Here is a 20,121-nt window from a genome sequence, read left to right as displayed (position 1 = left end):
GTTAACCGAAAGGTTGGTGGTTCGAGCCCACCCGGGAGCGGTGTTGTGAGCTCTCACATGTAACGTAAAAAGCCAAAGTGTTTCCACAATACCCGACGACCATTTAATTTTTGGGCTTCCGTGGCGCAATGGTTAGCGCGTTCGGCTGTTAACCGAAAGGTTGGTGGTTCGAGCCCATCCGTGAGCGGTGTTGTGAGGTCTCAGATGTGACGTAAAAAGTCAAAGTTTTTCCACAATACCTGACGAACATTTAATCTTTGGGCTTCCGTTGCGCAATGGTTAACGCCGTCGGCTGTTAACCGAAAGGTTGGTGGTTCGAGCCCATCCGGGAGCGGTGTTGTGAGGTCTTAGATGTGACGTAAAATTCAGAGTTTTTTAAAAATAACTGACGAACATTTAATTTTTGGGTTTCCGTGGCGCAATGGTTAGAGCGTTCAGCTGTTAACCGAAAGTTGGTGGTTCGAGCCCACCCGGGAGCGGTGTTGTGAGCTCTCACATGTAACGTAAAAAGCCAAAGTTTTTCCACAATACCTGACGAACATTTAATCTTTGGGCTTCCGTTGCGCAATGGTTAACGCCGTCGGCTGTTAACCGAAAGGTTGGTGGTTCGAGCCCATCCGGGAGCGGTGTTGTGAGGTCTTAGATGTAACTTAAAATTCAGAGTTTTTTAAAAATATCTGACGAACATTTAATTTTTGGGCTTCCGTGGCGCAATGGTTAGCGCGTTCAGCTGTTATTCAAAAGGTTTGTGGTTCGAGCCCATCCGGGAGCGGTGTTTTGAAGTCTCGGATGTGACGTAAAAAGTCAGAGTTTTTCCACAATACCTGACGAAAATTTCATTTCTGAGCTTCCTTGGCTCGAAGGTTAGCGCGTTCGAATGTTAACCAAAAGGTTGGTGGTTCGAGCCCACCCGGCTGCCGTGTTGTGAAGTCTCAAATGTAACGTAAAAAGCCAAAGTTTTTCCACAATACCTGACGACCGTTTAATTTTTGAGCTTCCGTGGCGCAATGGTTAGCGCGTTCGGCTGTTAACCGAAAGGTTGGTGGTTCGAGCCCATCCGTGAGCGGTGTTGTGAGGTCTCAGATGTGACGTAAAAAGTCAAAGTTTTTCCACAATACCTGACGAACATTTAATCTTTGGGCTTCCGTTGCGCAATGGTTAACGCCGTCGGCTGTTAACCGAAAGGTTGGTGGTTCGAGCCCATCCGGGAGCGGTGTTGTGAGGTCTTAGATGTGACGTAAAATTCAGAGTTTTTTAAAAATAACTGACGAACATTTAATTTTTGGGTTTCCGTGGCGCAATGGTTAGAGCGTTCAGCTGTTAACCGAAAGTTGGTGGTTCGAGCCCACCCGGGAGCGGTGTTGTGAGCTCTCACATGTAACGTAAAAAGCCAAAGTGTTTCCACAATACCCGACGACCATTTAATTTTTGGGCTTCCGTGGCGCAATGGTTAGCGCGTTCGGCTGTTAACCGAAAGGTTGGTGGTTCGAGCCCACCCGGGAGCGGTGTTGTGAGCTCTCACATGTAACGTAAAAAGCCAAAGTTTTTCCACAATACCTGACGAACATTTAATCTTTGGGCTTCCGTTGCGCAATGGTTAACGCCGTCGGCTGTTAACCGAAAGGTTGGTGGTTCGAGCCCATCCGGGAGCGGTGTTGTGAGGTCTTAGATGTAACTTAAAATTCAGATTTTTTTAAAAATATCTGACGAACATTTAATTTTTGGGCTTCCGTGGCGCAATGGTTAGCGCGTTCAGCTGTTATTCAAAAGGTTTGTGGTTCGAGCCCATCCGGGAGCGGTGTTTTGAAGTCTCGGATGTGACGTAAAAAGTCAGAGTTTTTCCACAATACCTGACGAAAATTTCATTTCTGAGCTTCCTTGGCTCGAAGGTTAGCGCGTTCGAATGTTAACCAAAAGGTTGGTGGTTCGAGCCCACCCGGCTGCCGTGTTGTGAAGTCTCAAATGTAACGTAAAAAGCCAAAGTTTTTCCACAATACCTGACGACCGTTTAATTTTTGAGCTTCCGTGGCGCAATGGTTAGCGCGTTCGGCTGTTAACCGAAAGGTTGGTGGTTCGAGCCCACCCGGGAGCGGTGTTGTGAGCTCTCAAATGTAACGTAAAAAGCCAAAGTTTTTCCACAATACCTGACGACCGTTTAATTTTTGAGCTTCCGTGGCGCAATGGTTAGCGCGTTCGGCTGTTAACCGAAAGGTTGGTGGTTCGAGCCCACCCGGGGGCGGTGTTGTGAGATCTCAAACGTAATGTCAAATGCCAAAGTTTTTCCACAATACCTGACGAACATTTAATCTTTGGGCTTCCGTTGCGCAATGGTTAACGCCGTCGGCTGTTAACCGAAAGGTTGGTGGTTCGAGCCCATCCGGGAGCGGTGTTGTGAGGTCTTAGATGTAACGTAAAATTCAGAGTTTTTTAAAAATAACTGACGAACATTTAATTTTTGGGCTTCCGTGGCGCAATGGTTAGCGCGTTCGGCTGTTAACCGAAAGGTTGGTGGTTCGAGCCCATCCGGGAGCGGTGTTGTGAGGTCTTAGATGTAACGTAAAATTCAGAGTTTTTTAAAAATACCTGACGAACATTTTATCTTTGGGCTTCTGTGGCGCAATGGTTAGCGCGTTCGGCTGTTAACCGAAAGGTTGGTGGTTCGAGCCCACCCGGGAGCGGTGTTGTGAGCTCTCACATGTAACGTAAAAAGCCAAAGTGTTTCCACAATACCCGACGACCATTTAATTTTTGGGCTTCCGTGGCGCAATGGTTAGCGCGTTCGGCTGTTAACCGAAAGGTTGGTGGTTCGAGCCCATCCGTGAGCGGTGTTGTGAGGTCTCAGATGTGACGTAAAAAGTCAAAGTTTTTCCACAATACCTGACGAACATTTAATCTTTGGGCTTCCGTTGCGCAATGGTTAACGCCGTCGGCTGTTAACCGAAAGGTTGGTGGTTCGAGCCCATCCGGGAGCGGTGTTGTGAGGTCTTAGATGTGACGTAAAATTCAGAGTTTTTTAAAAATAACTGACGAACATTTAATTTTTGGGTTTCCGTGGCGCAATGGTTAGAGCGTTCAGCTGTTAACCGAAAGTTGGTGGTTCGAGCCCACCCGGGAGCGGTGTTGTGACCTCTCACATGTAACGTAAAAAGCCAAAGTTTTTCCACAATACCTGACGAACATTTAATCTTTGGGCTTCCGTTGCGCAATGGTTAACGCCGTCGGCTGTTAACCAAAAGGTTGGTGGTTCGAGCCCATCCGGGAGCGGTGTTGTGAGGTCTTAGATGTAACGTAAAATTCAGAGTTTTTTAAAAATAACTGACGAACATTTAATTTTTGGGCTTCCGTGGCGCAATGGTTAGAGCGTTCAGCTGTTATTCAAAAGGTTTGTGGTTCGAGCCCACCCGGCTGCCGTGTTGTGAAGTCTCAAATGTAACGTAAAAGACCAAAGTTTTTCCACAATACCTGACGACCGTTTAATTTTTGAGCTTCCGTTACGCAATGGTTAGCGCGTTCGGCTGTTAACCGAAAGGTTGGTGGTTCGAGCCCACCCGGGAGCGGTGTTGTGAGCTCTCAAATGTAAAGTAAAAAGCCAAAGTTTTTCCACAATACCTGACGACCGTTTAATTTTTGAGCTTCCGTGGCGCAATGGTTAGCGCGTTCGGCTGTTAACCGAAAGGTTGGTGGTTCGAGCCCACCCGGGGGCGGTGTTGTGAGATCTCAAACGTAATGTCAAATGCCAAAGTTTTTCCACAATACCTGACGAACATTTAATCTTTGGGCTTCCGTTGCGCAATGGTTAACGCCGTCGGCTGTTAACCGAAAGGTTGGTGGTTCGAGCCCATCCGGGAGCGGTGTTGTGAGGTCTTAGATGTAACGTAAAATTCAGAGTTTTTTAAAAATAACTGACGAACGTTTAATTTTTGGGCTTCCGTGGCGCAATGGTTAGCGCGTTCGGCTGTTAACCGAAAGGTTGGTGGTTCGAGCCCATCCGGGAGCGGTGTTGTGAGGTCTTAGATGTAACGTAAAATTCAGAATTTTTTAAAAATACCTGACGAACATTTTATCTTCGGGCTTCCGTGGCGCAATGGTTAGCGCGTTCGGCTGTTAACCGAAAGGTTGGTGGTTCGAGCCCATCCGTGAGCGGTGTTGTGAGGTCTCAGATGTGACGTAAAAAGTCAAAGTTTTTCCACAATACCTGACGAACATTTAATCTTTGGGCTTCCGTTGCGCAATGGTTAACGCCGTCGGCTGTTAACCGAAAGGTTGGTGGTTCGAGCCCATCCGGGAGCGGTGTTGTGAGGTCTTAGATGTGACGTAAAATTCAGAGTTTTTTATAAATAACTGACGAACATTTAATTTTTGGGTTTCCGTGGCGCAATGGTTAGAGCGTTCAGCTGTTAACCGAAAGTTGGTGGTTCGAGCCCACCCGGGAGCGGTGTTGTGAGCTCTCACATGTAACGTAAAAAGCCAAAGTTTTTCCACAATACCTGACGAACATTTAATCTTTGGGCTTCCGTTGCGCAATGGTTAACGCCGTCGGCTGTTAACCAAAAGGTTGGTGGTTCGAGCCCATCCGGGAGCGGTGTTGTGAGGTCTTAGATGTAACGTAAAATTCAGAGTTTTTTAAAAATAACTGACGAACATTTAATTTTTGGGCTTCCGTGGCGCAATGGTTAGAGCGTTCAGCTGTTATTCAAAAGGTTTGTGGTTCGAGCCCACCCGGCTGCCGTGTTGTGAAGTCTCAAATGTAACGTAAAAGACCAAAGTTTTTCCACAATACCTGACGACCGTTTAATTTTTGAGCTTCCGTTACGCAATGGTTAGCGCGTTCGGCTGTTAACCGAAAGGTTGGTGGTTCGAGCCCACCCGGGAGCGGTGTTGTGAGCTCTCAAATGTAAAGTAAAAAGCCAAAGTTTTTCCACAATACCTGACGACCGTTTAATTTTTGAGCTTCCGTGGCGCAATGGTTAGCGCGTTCGGCTGTTAACCGAAAGGTTGGTGGTTCGAGCCCACCCGGGGGCGGTGTTGTGAGATCTCAAACGTAATGTCAAATGCCAAAGTTTTTCCACAATACCTGACGAACATTTAATCTTTGGGCTTCCGTTGCGCAATGGTTAACGCCGTCGGCTGTTAACCGAAAGGTTGGTGGTTCGAGCCCATCCGGGAGCGGTGTTGTGAGGTCTTAGATGTAACGTAAAATTCAGAGTTTTTTAAAAATATCTGACGAACGTTTAATTTTTGGGCTTCCGTGGCGCAATGGTTAGCGCGTTCGGCTGTTAACCGAAAGGTTGGTGGTTCGAGCCCATCCGGGAGCGGTGTTGTGAGGTCTTAGATGTAACGTAAAATTCAGAGTTTTTTAAAAATACCTGACGAACATTTTATCTTCGGGCTTCCGTGGCGCAATGGTTAGCGCGTTCGGCTGTTAACCGAAAGGTTGGTGGTTCGAGCCCATCCGTGAGCGGTGTTGTGAGGTCTCAGATGTGACGTAAAAAGTCAAAGTTTTTCCACAATACCTGACGAACATTTAATCTTTGGGCTTCCGTTGCGCAATGGTTAACGCCGTCGGCTGTTAACCGAAAGGTTGGTGGTTCGAGCCCATCCGGGAGCGGTGTTGTGAGGTCTTAGATGTGACGTAAAATTCAGAGTTTTTTAAAAATAACTGACGAACATTTAATTTTTGGGTTTCCGTGGCCCAATGGTTAGAGCGTTCAGCTGTTAACCGAAAGTTGGTGGTTCGAGCCCACCCGGGAGCGGTGTTGTGAGCTCTCACATGTAACGTAAAAAGCCAAAGTTTTTCCACAATACCTGACGAACATTTAATCTTTGGGCTTCCGTTGCGCAATGGTTAACGCCGTCGGCTGTTAACCAAAAGGTTGGTGGTTCGAGCCCATCCGGGAGCGGTGTTGTGAGGTCTTAGATGTAACGTAAAATTCAGAGTTTTTTAAAAATAACTGACGAACATTTAATTTTTGGGTTTCCGTGGCGCAATGGTTAGCGCGTTCGAATGTTAACCAAAAGGTTGGTGGTTCGAGCCCACCCGGCTGCCGTGTTGTGAAGTCTCAAATGTAACGTAAAAGACCAAAGTTTTTCCACAATACCTGACGACCGTTTAATTTTTGAGCTTCCGTTACGCAATGGTTAGCGCGTTCGGCTGTTAACCGAAAGGTTGGTGGTTCGAGCCCACCCGGGAGCGGTGTTGTGAGCTCTCAAATGTAAAGTAAAAAGCCAAAGTTTTTCCACAATACCTGACGACCGTTTAATTTTTGAGCTTCCGTGGCGCAATGGTTAGCGCGTTCGGCTGTTAACCGAAAGGTTGGTGGTTCGAGCCCACCCGGGGGCGGTGTTGTGAGATCTCAAACGTAATGTCAAATGCCAAAGTTTTTCCACAATACCTGACGAACATTTAATCTTTGGGCTTCCGTTGCGCAATGGTTAACGCCGTCGGCTGTTAACCGAAAGGTTGGTGGTTCGAGCCCATCCGGGAGCGGTGTTGTGAGGTCTTAGATGTAACGTAAAATTCAGAGTTTTTTAAAAATAACTGACGAACGTTTAAATTTTTGGGCTTCCGTGGCGCAATGGTTAGCGCGTTCGGCTGTTAACCGAAAGGTTGGTGGTTCGAGCCCATCCGGGAGCGGTGTTGTGAGGTCTTAGATGTAACGTAAAATTCAGAGTTTTTTAAAAATACCTGACGAACATTTTATCTTCGGGCTTCCGTGGCGCAATGGTTAGCGCGTTCGGCTGTTAACCGAAAGGTTGGTGGTTCGAGCCCATCCGTGAGCGGTGTTGTGAGGTCTCAGATGTGACGTAAAAAGTCAAAGTTTTTCCACAATACCTGACGAACATTTAATCTTTGGGCTTCCGTTGCGCAATGGTTAACGCCGTCGGCTGTTAACCGAAAGGTTGGTGGTTCGAGCCCATCCGGGAGCGGTGTTGTGAGGTCTTAGATGTGACGTAAAATTCAGAGTTTTTTAAAAATAACTGACGAACATTTAATTTTTGGGTTTCCGTGGCGCAATGGTTAGAGCGTTCAGCTGTTAACCGAAAGTTGGTGGTTCGAGCCCACCCGGGAGCGGTGTTGTGAGCTCTCACATGTAACGTAAAAAGCCAAAGTTTTTCCACAATACCTGACGAACATTTAATCTTTGGGCTTCCGTTGCGCAATGGTTAACGCCGTCGGCTGTTAACCAAAAGGTTGGTGGTTCGAGCCCATCCGGGAGCGGTGTTGTGAGGTCTTAGATGTAACGTAAAATTCAGAGTTTTTTAAAAATAACTGACGAACATTTAATTTTTGGGTTTCCGTGGCGCAATGGTTAGAGCGTTCAGCTGTTAACCGAAAGTTGGTGGTTCGAGCCCACCCGGGAGCGGTGTTGTGAGCTCTCACATGTAACGTAAAAAGCCAAAGTGTTTCCACAATACCCGACGACCATTTAATTTTTGGGCTTCCGTGGCGCAATGGTTAGCGCGTTCGGCTGTTAACCGAAAGGTTGGTGGTTCGAGCCCATCCGTGAGCGGTGTTGTGAGGTCTTAGATGTAACGTAAAATTCAGAGTTTTTTAAAAAATATCTGACGAACATTTAATTTTTGGGCTTCCGTTGCGCAATGGTTAACGCCGTCGGCTGTTAACCGAAAGGTTGGTGGTTCGAGCCCATCCGGGAGCGGTGTTGTGAGGTCTTAGATGTGACGTAAAAAGCCAAAGTGTTTCCACAATACCCGACGACCATTTAATTTTTGGGCTTCCGTGGCGCAATGGTTAGCGCGTTCGGCTGTTAACCGAAAGGTTGGTGGTTCGAGCCCATCCGTGAGCGGTGTTGTGAGGTCTCAGATGTGACGTAAAAAGTCAAAGTTTTTCCACAATACCTGACGAACATTTAATCTTTGGGCTTCCGTTGCGCAATGGTTAACGCCGTCGGCTGTTAACCGAAAGGTTGTTGGTTCGAGCCCATCCGGGAGCGGTGTTGTGAGGTCTTAGATGTGACGTAAAATTCAGAGTTTTTTAAAAATAACTGACGAACATTTAATTTTTGGGTTTCCGTGGCGCAATGGTTAGAGCGTTCAGCTGTTAACCGAAAGTTGGTGGTTCGAGCCCACCCGGGAGCGGTGTTGTGAGCTCTCACATGTAACGTAAAAAGCCAAAGTTTTTCCACAATACCTGACGAACATTTAATCTTTGGGCTTCCGTTGCGCAATAGTTAACGCCGTCGGCTGTTAACCAAAAGGTTGGTGGTTCGAGCCCATCCGGGAGCGGTGTTGTGAGGTCTTAGATGTAACGTAAAATTCAGAGTTTTTCCACAATACCTGACGACCATTTCATTTCTGAGCTTCCTTGGCTCGAAGGTTAGCGCGTTCGAATGTTAACCAAAAGGTTGGTGGTTCGAGCCCACCCGGCTGCCGTGTTGTGAAGTCTCAAATGTAACGTAAAAAGCCAAAGTTTTTCCACAATACCTGACGACCGTTTAATTTTTGAGCTTCCGTGGCGCAATGGTTAGCGCGTTCGGCTGTTAACCGAAAGGTTGGTGGTTCGAGCCCACCCGGGAGCGGTGTTGTGAGCTCTCAAATGTAACGTAAAAAGCCAAAGTTTTTCCACAATACCTGACGACCGTTTAATTTTTGAGCTTCCGTGGCGCAATGGTTAGCGCGTTCGGCTGTTAACCGAAAGGTTGGTGGTTCGAGCCCACCCGGGGGCGGTGTTGTGAGATCTCAAACGTAATGTCAAATGCCAAAGTTTTTCCACAATACCTGACGAACATTTAATCTTTGGGCTTCCGTTGCGCAATGGTTAACGCCGTCGGCTGTTAACCGAAAGGTTGGTGGTTCGAGCCCATCCGGGAGCGGTGTTGTGAGGTCTTAGATGTAACGTAAAATTCAGAGTTTTTTAAAAATAACTGACGAACATTTAATTTTTGGGCTTCCGTGGCGCAATGGTTAGCGCGTTCGGCTGTTAACCGAAAGGTTGGTGGTTCGAGCCCATCCGGGAGCGGTGTTGTGAGGTCTTAGATGTAACGTAAAATTCAGAGTTTTTTAAAAATACCTGACGAACATTTTATCTTTGGGCTTCTGTGGCGCAATGGTTAGCGCGTTCGGCTGTTAACCGAAAGGTTGGTGGTTCGAGCCCACCCGGGAGCGGTGTTGTGAGCTCTCACATGTAACGTAAAAAGCCAAAGTGTTTCCACAATACCCGACGACCATTTAATTTTTGGGCTTCCGTGGCGCAATGGTTAGCGCGTTCGGCTGTTAACCGAAAGGTTGGTGGTTCGAGCCCATCCGTGAGCGGTGTTGTGAGGTCTCAGATGTGACGTAAAAAGTCAAAGTTTTTCCACAATACCTGACGAACATTTAATCTTTGGGCTTCCGTTGCGCAATGGTTAACGCCGTCGGCTGTTAACCGAAAGGTTGGTGGTTCGAGCCCATCCGGGAGCGGTGTTGTGAGGTCTTAGATGTGACGTAAAATTCAGAGTTTTTTAAAAATAACTGACGAACATTTAATTTTTGGGTTTCCGTGGCGCAATGGTTAGAGCGTTCAGCTGTTAACCGAAAGTTGGTGGTTCGAGCCCACCCGGGAGCGGTGTTGTGAGCTCTCACATGTAACGTAAAAAGCCAAAGTTTTTCCACAATACCTGACGAACATTTAATCTTTGGGCTTCCGTTGCGCAATGGTTAACGCCGTCGGCTGTTAACCGAAAGGTTGGTGGTTCGAGCCCATCCGGGAGCGGTGTTGTGAGGTCTTAGATGTAACTTAAAATTCAGAGTTTTTTAAAAATATCTGACGAACATTTAATTTTTGGGCTTCCGTGGCGCAATGGTTAGCGCGTTCAGCTGTTATTCAAAAGGTTTGTGGTTCGAGCCCATCCGGGAGCGGTGTTTTGAAGTCTCGGATGTGACGTAAAAAGTCAGAGTTTTTCCACAATACCTGACGAAAATTTCATTTCTGAGCTTCCTTGGCTCGAAGGTTAGCGCGTTCGAATGTTAACCATAAGGTTGGTGGTTCGAGCCCACCCGGGAGCGGTGTTGTGAGCTCTCAAATGTAACGTAAAAAGCCAAAGTTTTTCCACAATACCTGACGACCGTTTAATTTTTGAGCTTCCGTGGCGCAATGGTTAGCGCGTTCGGCTGTTAACCGAAAGGTTGGTGGTTCGAGCCCACCCGGGGGCGGTGTTGTGAGATCTCAAACGTAATGTCAAATGCCAAAGTTTTTCCACAATACCTGACGAACATTTAATCTTTGGGCTTCCGTTGCGCAATGGTTAACGCCGTCGGCTGTTAACCGAAAGGTTGGTGGTTCGAGCCCATCCGGGAGCGGTGTTGTGAGGTCTTAGATGTAACGTAAAATTCAGAGTTTTTTAAAAATAACTGACGAACATTTAATTTTTGGGCTTCCGTGGCGCAATGGTTAGCGCGTTCGGCTGTTAACCGAAAGGTTGGTGGTTCGAGCCCATCCGGGAGCGGTGTTGTGAGGTCTCAGATGTGACGTAAAATGTCAAAGTTTTTCCACAATACCTGACGAACATTTAATCTTTGGGCTTCCGTTGCGCAATGGTTAACGCCGTCGGCTGTTAACCGAAAGGTTGGTGGTTCGAGCCCATCCGGGAGCGGTGTTGTGAGGTCTTAGATGTAACGTAAAATTCAGAGTTTTTTAAAAATACCTGACGAACATTTTATCTTTGGGCTTCTGTGGCGCAATGGTTAGCGCGTTCGGCTGTTAACCGAAAGGTTGGTGGTTCGAGCCCACCCGGGAGCGGTGTTGTGAGCTCTCACATGTAACGTAAAAAGCCAAAGTGTTTCCACAATACCCGACGACCATTTAATTTTTGGGCTTCCGTGGCGCAATGGTTAGCGCGTTCGGCTGTTAACCAAAAGGTTGGTGGTTCGAGCCCATCCGGGAGCGGTGTTGTGAGGTCTTAGATGTAACGTAAAATTCAGAGTTTTTTAAAAATACCTGACGAACGTTTTATCTTTGGGCTTCTGTGGCGCAATGGTTAGCGCGTTCGGCTGTTAACCGAAAGGCAGAGCTGTGCTAATTAGCTGACAACTAATTGAATTAGAATTAGCAATTAGGGAAATATTTATGAACTAATTAATTAGCCAATTAGCAATTAGACATAGAAACTAATTCAATTCAATTAGAAATTAGACATTTATTTATCAAACTAATTAATTAGAATTACTAATTTCTAATTAATTACTTGTCTAATTAAGGTAAAAAAGAAACCATAAGTAAACATGAAAGTTTAAAAGTGCCCATGGATTTAGTACTTTGGTAATGCAAAGTTTAATGTTTTAATGCCATTGAAAAACGGGTACCCGAAGCCATGAATTATTCTCGAAAAATGAGACAAGCCTCGAGCCTTCCGTCATGTTAAAATTTGTCTCATTTCTTCATTTTCTTGCCACAGTTCCTATAATGGACTCCTGAGTATTAAATACATGCGCACTGCTATTAATTCGAGTAGGTAAAACAGTCGAAATTTCGACATGGGGCAGTTGCGAACTACGAAATTTCTCATGTTTGAGGAGCTGAAAAATTTAGAGTATCACTAAGGTTTCCCCATCGATATAATAAGGCTTTTTCATATTCAAATAGATGAATCAAGAGCTAATTCCTCGATTTTTTTACAACAAATTGGCGTAAAAGATTAATTGAAAATTCAATTGGCTAATTAGTTAATCCTAAATCTAATTAAATTTTAATTAGATAATTACCTTTCCGATTAATTCTAATTAATTAGAATTACTTCTCAATTAGCACTAAGGTAATTAAAATTCAATTACCATTTTCAATTAGTAAATTTTGCTAATTAATTAGAAATTCAATTAGCTAACTAATTAATTAGCACAGCTCTGCCGAAAGGTTGGTGGTTCGAGCCCACCCGGGAGCGGTGTTGTGAGCTCTCACATGTAACGTAAAAAGCCAAAGTTTTTCCACAATACCTGACGAACATTTAATCTTTGGGCTTCCGTTGCGCAATGGTTAACGCCGTCGGCTGTTAACCAAAAGGTTGGTGGTTCGAGCCCATCCGGGAGCGGTGTTGTGAGGTCTTAGATGTAACGTAAAATTCAGAGTTTTTTAAAAATAACTGACGAACATTTAATTTTCGGGCTTCCGTGGTGCAATGGTTAGAGCGTTCAGCTGTTATTTAAAAGGTTTGTGGTTCGAGCCCACCCGGCTGCCGTGTTGTGAAGTCTCAAATGTAACGTAAAAAGCCAAAGTTTTTCCACAATACCTGACGACCGTTTAATTTTTGAGCTTCCGTTACGCAATGGTTAGCGCGTTCGGCTGTTAACCGAAAGGTTGGTGGTTCGAGCCCACCCGGGAGCGGTGTTGTGAGCTCTCAAATGTAACGTAAAAAGCCAAAGTTTTTCCACAATACCTGACGACCGTTTAATTTTTGAGCTTCCGTGGCGCAATGGTTAGCGCGTTCGGCTGTTAACCGAAAGGTTGGTGGTTCGAGCCCACCCGGGGGCGGTGTTGTGAGATCTCAAACGTAATGTCAAATGCCAAAGTTTTTCCACAATACCTGACGAACATTTAATCTTTGGGCTTCCGTTGCGCAATGGTTAACGCCGTCGGCTATTAACCGAAAGGTTGGTGGTTCGAGCCCATCCGGGAGCGGTGTTGTGAGGTCTTAGATGTAACGTAAAATTCAGAGTTTTTTAAAAATAACTGACGAACATTTAATTTTTGGGCTTCCGTGGCGCAATGGTTAGCGCGTTCGGCTGTTAACCGAAAGGTTGGTGGTTCGAGCCCATCCGGGAGCGTTGTTGTGAGGTCTTAGATGTAACGTAAAATTCAGAGTTTTTTAAAAATACTTGACGAACATTTTATCTTCGGGCTTCCGTGGCGCAATGGTTAGCGCGTTCGGCTGTTAACCGAAAGGTTGGTGGTTCGATTCCATCCGTGAGCGGTGTTGTGAGGTCTCAGATGTGACGTAAAAAGTCAAAGTTTTTCCACAATACCTGACGAACATTTAATCTTTGGGCTTCCGTTGCGCAATGGTTAACGCCGTCGGCTGTTAACCGAAAGGTTGGTGGTTCGAGCCCATCCGGGAGCGGTGTTGTGAGGTTTTAGATGTGACGTAAAATTCAGAGTTTTTTAAAAATAACTGACGAACATTTAATTTTTGGGTTTCCGTGGCGCAATGGTTAGAGCGTTCAGCTGTTAACCGAAAGTTGGTGGTTCGAGCCCACCCGGGAGCGGTGTTGTGAGCTCTCACATGTAACGTAAAAAGCCAAAGTTTTTCCACAATACCTGACGAACATTTAATCTTTGGGCTTCCGTTGCGCAATGGTTAACGCCGTCGGCTGTTAACCAAAAGGTTGGTGGTTCGAGCCCATCCGGGAGCGGTGTTGTGAGGTCTTAGATGTAACGTAAAATTCAGAGTTTTTTAAAAATATCTGACGAACATTTAATTTTTGGGCTTCCGTGGCGCAATGGTTAGCGCGTTCAGCTGTTATTCAAAAGGTTTGTGGTTCGAACCCATCCGGGAGGGGTGTTTTGAAGTCTCGGATGTGACGTAAAAAGCCAAAGTGTTTCCACAATACCCGACGACCATTTTATTTTTGGGCTTCCGTGGCGCAATGGTTAGCGCGTTCGGCTGTTAACCGAAAGGTTGGTGGTTCGAGCCCATCCGTGAGCGGTGTTGTGAGGTCTCAGATGTGACGTAAAAAGTCAAAGTTTTTCCACAATACCTGACGAACATTTAATCTTTGGGCTTCCGTTGCGCAATGGTTAACGCCGTCGGCTGTTAACCGAAAGGTTGTTGGTTCGAGCCCATCCGGGAGCGGTGTTGTGAGGTCTTAGATGTGACGTAAAATTCAGAGTTTTTTAAAAATAACTGACGAACATTTAATTTTTGGGTTTCCGTGGCGCAATGGTTAGAGCGTTCAGCTGTTAACCGAAAGTTGGTGGTTCGAGCCCACCCGGGAGCGGTGTTGTGAGCTCTCACATGTAACGTAAAAAGCCAAAGTTTTTCCACAATACCTGACGAACATTTAATCTTTGGGCTTCCGTTGCGCAATGGTTAACGCCGTCGGCTGTTAACCGAAAGGTTGGTGGTTCGAGCCCATCCGGGAGCAGTGTTGTGAGGTCTTAGATGTGACGTAAAATTCAGAGTTTTTTAAAAATAACTGACGAACATTTAATTTTTGGGTTTCCGTGGCGCAATGGTTAGAGCGTTCAGCTGTTAACCGAAAGTTGGTGGTTCGAGCCCACCCGGGAGCGGTGTTGTGAGCTCTCACATGTAACGTAAAAAGCCAAAGTTTTTCCACAATACCTGACGAACATTTAATCTTTGGGCTTCCGTTGCGCAATGGTTAACGCCGTCGGCTGTTAACCAAAAGGTTGGTGGTTCGAGCCCATCCGGGAGCGGTGTTGTGAGGTCTTAGATGTAACGTAAAATTCAGAGTTTTTTAAAAATAACTGACGAACATTTAATTTTTGGGCTTCCGTGGTGCAATGGTTAGAGCGTTCAGCTGTTATTCAAAAGGTTTGTGGTTCGAGCCCATCCGGGAGCGGTGTTGTGAAGTCTCAGATGTGACGTAAAAAGTCAAAGCTTTTCCACTATACCTGACAAACATTTAATCTTTGGGCTTCCGTTGCACAATGGTTAACGCCGTCGGCTGTTAACCGAAAGGTTGGTGGTTCGAGCCCATCCGGGAGCGGTGTTGTGAGGTCTTAGATGTAACGTAAAATTCAGAGTTTTTTAAAAATATCTGACGAACATTTAATTTTTGGGCTTCCGTGGCGCAATGGTTAGCGCGTTCAGCTGTTATTCAAAAGGTTTGTGGTTCGAACCCATCCGGGAGGGGTGTTTTGAAGTCTCGGATGTGACGTAAAAAGCCAAAGTGTTTCCACAATACCCGACGACCATTGAATTTTTGGGCTTCCGTGGCGCAATGGTTAGCGCGTTCGGCTGTTAACCGAAAGGTTGGTAGTTCGAGCCCATCCGTGAGCGGTGTTGTGAGGTCTCAGATGTGACGTAAAAAGTCAAAGTTTTTCCACAATACCTGACGAACATTTAATCTTTGGGCTTCCGTTGCGCAATGGTTAACGCCGTCGGCTGTTAACCGAAAGGTTGTTGGTTCGAGCCCATCCGGGAGCGGTGTTGTGAGGTCTTAGATGTGACGTAAAATTCAGAGTTTTTTAAAAATAACTGACGAACATTTAATTTTTGGGTTTCCGTGGCGCAATGGTTAGAGCGTTCAGCTGTTAACCGAAAGTTGGTGGTTCGAGCCCACCCGGGAGCGGTGTTGTGAGCTCTCACATGTAACGTAAAAAGCCAAAGTTTTTCCACAATACCTGACGAACATTTAATCTTTGGGCTTCCGTTGCGCAATGGTTAACGCCGTCGGCTGTTAACCAAAAGGTTGGTGGTTCGAGCCCATCCGGGAGCGGTGTTGTGAGGTCTTAGATGTAACGTAAAATTCAGAGTTTTTTAAAAATAACTGACGAACATTTAATTTTTGGGCTTCCGTGGCGCAATGGTTAGAGCGTTCAGCTGTTATTCAAAAGGTTTGTGGTTCGAGCCCACCCGGCTGCCGTGTTGTGAAGTCTCAAATGTAACGTAAAAAGCCAAAGTTTTTCCACAATACCTGACGACCGTTTAATTTTTGAGCTTCCGTGGCGCAATGGTTAGCGCGTTCGGCTGTTAACCGAAAGGTTGGTGGTTCGAGCCCACCCGGGAGCGGTGTTGTGAGCTCTCAAATGTAACGTAAAAAGCCAAAGTTTTTCCACAATACCTGACGACCGTTTAATTTTTGAGCTTCCGTGGCGCAATGGTTAGCGCGTTCGGCTGTTAACCGAAAGGTTGGTGGTTCGAGCCCACCCGGGGGCGGTGTTGTGAGATCTCAAACGTAATGTCAAATGCCAAAGTTTTTCCACAATATCTGACGAACATTTAATCTTTGGGCTTCCGTTGTGCAATGGTTAACGCTGTCGGCTGTTAACCGAAAGGTTGGTGGTTCGAGCCCATCCGGGAGCGGTGTTGTGAGGTCTTAGATGTAACGTAAAATTCAGAGTTTTTTAAAAATAACTGACGAACATTTAATTTTTGGGCTTCCGTGGCGCAATGGTTAGCGCGTTCGGCTGTTAACCGAAAGGTTGGTGGTTCGAGCTCATCCGGGAGCGGTGTTGTGAGGTCTTAGATGTAACGTAAAATTCAGAGTTTTTTAAAAACACCTGACGAACATTTTATCTTTGGGCTTCCGTGGCGCAATGGTTAGCGCGTTCGGCTGTTAACCGAAAGGCTGGTGGTTCGAGCCCATCCGTGAGCGCTGTTGTGAGGTCTCAGATGTGACGTAAAAAGTCAAAGTTTTTCCACAATACCTGACGAACATTTAATCTTTGGGCTTCCGTTGCGCAATGGTTAACGCCGTCGGCTGTTAACCGAAAGGTTGGTGGTTCGAGCCCATCCGGGAGCGGTGTTGTGAGGTCTTAGATGTGACGTAAAATTCAGAGTTTTTTAAAAATAACTGACGAACATTTAATTTTTGGGTTTCCGTGGCGCAATGGTTAGAGCGTTCAGCTGTTAACCGAAAGTTGGTGGTTCGAGCCCACCCGGGAGCGGTGTTGTGAGCTCTCACATGTAACGTAAAAAGCCAAAGTTTTTCCACAATACCTGACGAACATTTAATCTTTGGGCTTCCGTTGCGCAATGGTTAACGCCGTCGGCTGTTAACCAAAAGGTTGGTGGTTCGAGCCCATCCGGGAGCGGTGTTGTGAGGTCTTAGATGTAACGTAAAATTCAGAGTTTTTTAAAAATAACTGACGAACATTTAATTTTTGGGCTTCCGTGGCGCAATGGTTAGAGCGTTCAGCTGTTATTCAAAAGGTTTGTGGTTCGAGCCCATCCGGGAGCGGTGTTGTGAAGTCTCAGATGTGACATAAAAAGTCAAAGCTTTTCCACTATACCTGACAAACATTTAATCTTTGGGCTTCCGTTGCACAATGGTTAACGCCGTCGGCTGTTAACCGAAAGGTTGGTGGTTCGAGCACATCCGGGAGCGGTGTTGTGAGGTCTTAGATGTAACGTAAAATTCAGAGTTTTTTAAAAATATCTGACGAACATTTAATTTTTGGGCTTCCGTGGCGCAATGGTTAGCGCGTTCAGCTGTTATTCAAAAGGTTTGTGGTTCGAACCCATCCGGGAGGGGTGTTTTGAAGTCTCGGATGTGACGTAAAAAGTCAGAGTTTTTCCACAACACCTGACGACCATTTCATTTCTGAGCTTCCTTGGCTCGAAGGTTAGCGCGTTCGAATGTTAACCAAAAGGTTGGTGGTTCGAGCCCACCCGGCTGCCGTGTTGTGAAGTCTCAAATGTAACGTAAAAAGCCAAAGTTTTTCCACAATACCTGACGACCGTTTAATTTTTGAGCTTCCGTGGCGCAATGGTTAGCGCGTTCGGCTGTTAACCGAAAGGTTGGTGGTTCGAGCCCACCCGGGAGCGGTGTTGTGAGCTCTCAAATGTAACGTAAAAAGCCAAAGTTTTTCCACAATACCTGACGACCGTTTAATTTTTGAGCTTCCGTGGCGAAATGGTTAGCGCGTTCGGCTGTTAACCGAAAGTTGGTGGTTCGAGCCCATCCGTGAGCGCTGTTGTGAGGTCTCAGATGTGACGTAAAAAGTCAAAGTTTTTCCACAATACCTGACGAACATTTAATCTTTGGTCTTCCGTTGCGCAATGGTTAACGCCGTCGGCTGTTAACCGAAAGGTTGGTGGTTCGAGCCCATCCGGGAGCGGTGTTGTGAGGTCTTAGATGTGACGTAAAATTCAGAGTTTTTTAAAAATAACTGACGAACATTTAATTTTTGGGTTTCCGTGGCGCAATGGTTAGAGCGTTCAGCTGTTAACCGAAAGTTGGTGGTTCGAGCCCACCCGGGAGCGGTGTTGTGAGCTCTCACATGTAACGTAAAAAGCCAAAGTTTTTCCACAATACCTGACGAACATTTAATCTTTGGGCTTCCGTTGCGCAATGGTTAACGCCGTCGGCTGTTAACCAAAAGGTTGGTGGTTCGAGCCCATCCGGGAGCGGTGTTGTGAGGTCTTAGATGTAACGTAAAATTCAGAGTTTTTTAAAAATAACTGACGAACATTTAATTTTTGGGCTTCCGTGGCGCAATGGTTAGAGCGTTCAGCTGTTATTCAAAAGGTTTGTGGTTCGAGCCCATCCGGGAGCGGTGTTGTGAAGTCTCAGATGTGACATAAAAAGTCAAAGCTTTTCCACTATACCTGACAAACATTTAATCTTTGGGCTTCCGTTGCACAATGGTTAACGCCGTCGGCTGTTAACCGAAAGGTTGGTGGTTCGAGCCCATCCGGGAGCGGTGTTGTGAGGTCTTAGATGTAACGTAAAATTCAGAGTTTTTTAAAAATATCTGACGAACATTTAATTTTTGGGCTTCCGTGGCGCAATGGTTAGCGCGTTCAGCTGTTATTCAAAAGGTTTGTGGTTCGAACCCATCCGGGAGGGGTGTTTTGAAGTCTCGGATGTGACGTAAAAAGTCAGAGTTTTTCCACAACACCTGACGACCATTTCATTTCTGAGCTTCCTTGGCTCGAAGGTTAGCGCGTTCGAATGTTAACCAAAAGGTTGGTGGTTCGAGCCCACCCGGCTGCCGTGTTGTGAAGTCTCAAATGTAACGTAAAAAGCCAAAGTTTTTCCACAATACCTGACGACCGTTTAATTTTTGAGCTTCCGTGGCGCAATGGTTAGCGCGTTCGGCTGTTAACCGAAAGGTTGGTGGTTCGAGCCCACCCGGGAGCGGTGTTGTGAACTCTCAAATGTAACGTAAAAAGCCAAAGTTTTTCCACAATACTTGACGACCGTTTAATTTTTGAGCTTCCGTGGCGAAATGGTTAGCGCGTTCGGCTGTTAACCGAAAGTTGGTGGTTCGAGCCCACCCGGGAGCGGTGTTGTGAGCTCTCACATGTAACGTAAAAAGCCAAAGTTTTTCCACAATACCTGACGAACATTTAATCTTTGGGATTCCGTTGCGCAATGGTTAACGCCGTCGGCTGTTAACCAAAAGGTTGGTGGTTCGAGCCCATCCGGGAGCGGTGTTGTGAGGTCTTAGATGTAACGTAAAATTCAGAGTTTTTTAAAAATAACTGACGAACATTTAATTTTTGGGCTTCCGTGGCGCAATGGTTAGAGCGTTCAGCTGTTATTCAAAAGGTTTGTGGTTCGAGCCCACCCGGCTGCCGTGTTGTGAAGTCTCAAATGTAACGTAAAAAGCCAAAGTTTTTCCACAATACCTGACGACCGTTTAATTTTTGAGCTTCCGTGGCGCAATGGTTAGCGCGTTCGGCTGTTAACCGAAAGGTTGGTGGTTCGAGCCCACCCGGGAGCGGTGTTGTGAGCTCTCAAATGTAACGTAAAAAGCCAAAGTTTTTCCACAATACCTGACGACCGTTTAAATTTTGAGCTTCCGTGGCGCAATGGTTAGCGCGTTCGGCTGTTAACCGAAAGGTTGGTGGTTCGAGCCCACCCGGGGGCGGTGTTGTGAGATCTCAAACGTAATGTCAAATGCCAAAGTTTTTCCACAATACCTGACGAACATTTAATCTTTGGGCTTCCGTTGCGCAATGGTTAACGCTGTCGGCTGTTAACCGAAAGGTTGGTGGTTCGAGCCCATCCGGGAGCGGTGTTGTGAGGTCTTAGATGTAACGTAAAATTCAGAGTTTTTTAAAAATAACTGACGAACATTTAATTTTTGGGCTTCCGTGGCGCAATGGTTAGCGCGTTCGGCTGTTAACCGAAAGGTTGGTGGTTCGAGCTCATCCGGGAGCGGTGTTGTGAGGTCTTAGATGTAACGTAAAATTCAGAGTTTTTTAAAAATACCTGACGAACATTTTATCTTTGGGCTTCCGTGGCGCAATGGTTAGCGCGTTCGGCTGTTAACCGAAAGGTTGGTGGTTCGAGCCCATCCGTGAGCGCTGTTGTGAGGTCTCAGATGTAACGTAAAAAGCCAAAGTTTTTCCACAATACCTGACGAACATTTAATCTTTGGGCTTCCGTTGCGCAATGGTTAACGCCGTCGGCTGTTAACCGAAAGGTTGGTGGTTCGAGCCCATCCGGGAGCGGTGTTGTGAGGTCTTAGATGTGACGTAAAATTCAGAGTTTTTTAAA

At 46.1% G+C, this 20,121-nt stretch overlaps 7 non-coding genes across 7 annotated transcripts; all 7 read left to right on the top strand.

Moving 5' to 3' along the window:
- The first annotated feature begins 1,432 nt into the window (after nucleotides 1–1,432).
- On the top strand, nucleotides 1,433–1,505 carry TRNAN-GUU (transfer RNA asparagine (anticodon GUU)). The gene has a single exon. It is a non-coding gene; the product is annotated as a tRNA-Asn (tRNA).
- A 514-nt stretch (nucleotides 1,506–2,019) lies between these two features.
- On the top strand, nucleotides 2,020–2,092 carry TRNAN-GUU (transfer RNA asparagine (anticodon GUU)). Its single transcript has one exon. It is a non-coding gene; the product is annotated as a tRNA-Asn (tRNA).
- Nucleotides 2,093–8,464: 6,372 nt separating this feature from the next.
- TRNAN-GUU (transfer RNA asparagine (anticodon GUU)) lies at nucleotides 8,465–8,537 on the top strand. The gene has a single exon. It is a non-coding gene; the product is annotated as a tRNA-Asn (tRNA).
- A 7,070-nt stretch (nucleotides 8,538–15,607) lies between these two features.
- TRNAN-GUU (transfer RNA asparagine (anticodon GUU)) lies at nucleotides 15,608–15,680 on the top strand. Its single transcript has one exon. It is a non-coding gene; the product is annotated as a tRNA-Asn (tRNA).
- Nucleotides 15,681–17,365: 1,685 nt separating this feature from the next.
- TRNAN-GUU (transfer RNA asparagine (anticodon GUU)) lies at nucleotides 17,366–17,438 on the top strand. The gene has a single exon. It is a non-coding gene; the product is annotated as a tRNA-Asn (tRNA).
- Nucleotides 17,439–18,683: 1,245 nt separating this feature from the next.
- On the top strand, nucleotides 18,684–18,756 carry TRNAN-GUU (transfer RNA asparagine (anticodon GUU)). Its single transcript has one exon. It is a non-coding gene; the product is annotated as a tRNA-Asn (tRNA).
- A 513-nt stretch (nucleotides 18,757–19,269) lies between these two features.
- Nucleotides 19,270–19,342, top strand: TRNAN-GUU (transfer RNA asparagine (anticodon GUU)). Its single transcript has one exon. It is a non-coding gene; the product is annotated as a tRNA-Asn (tRNA).
- Nucleotides 19,343–20,121: the final 779 nt, after the last annotated feature.

This window comes from Phalangium opilio, unplaced genomic scaffold, assembly GCF_054372755.1.
Source record: "Phalangium opilio isolate 3A_F unplaced genomic scaffold, DU_Popi_V2 ptg000031l_1, whole genome shotgun sequence".
Lineage (NCBI taxonomy): Eukaryota > Metazoa > Arthropoda > Arachnida > Opiliones > Phalangiidae > Phalangium > Phalangium opilio.
The sequence above is the reverse complement of the archived record's forward strand: the minus strand, read 5'-3'. Positions and strand labels throughout refer to the sequence as shown.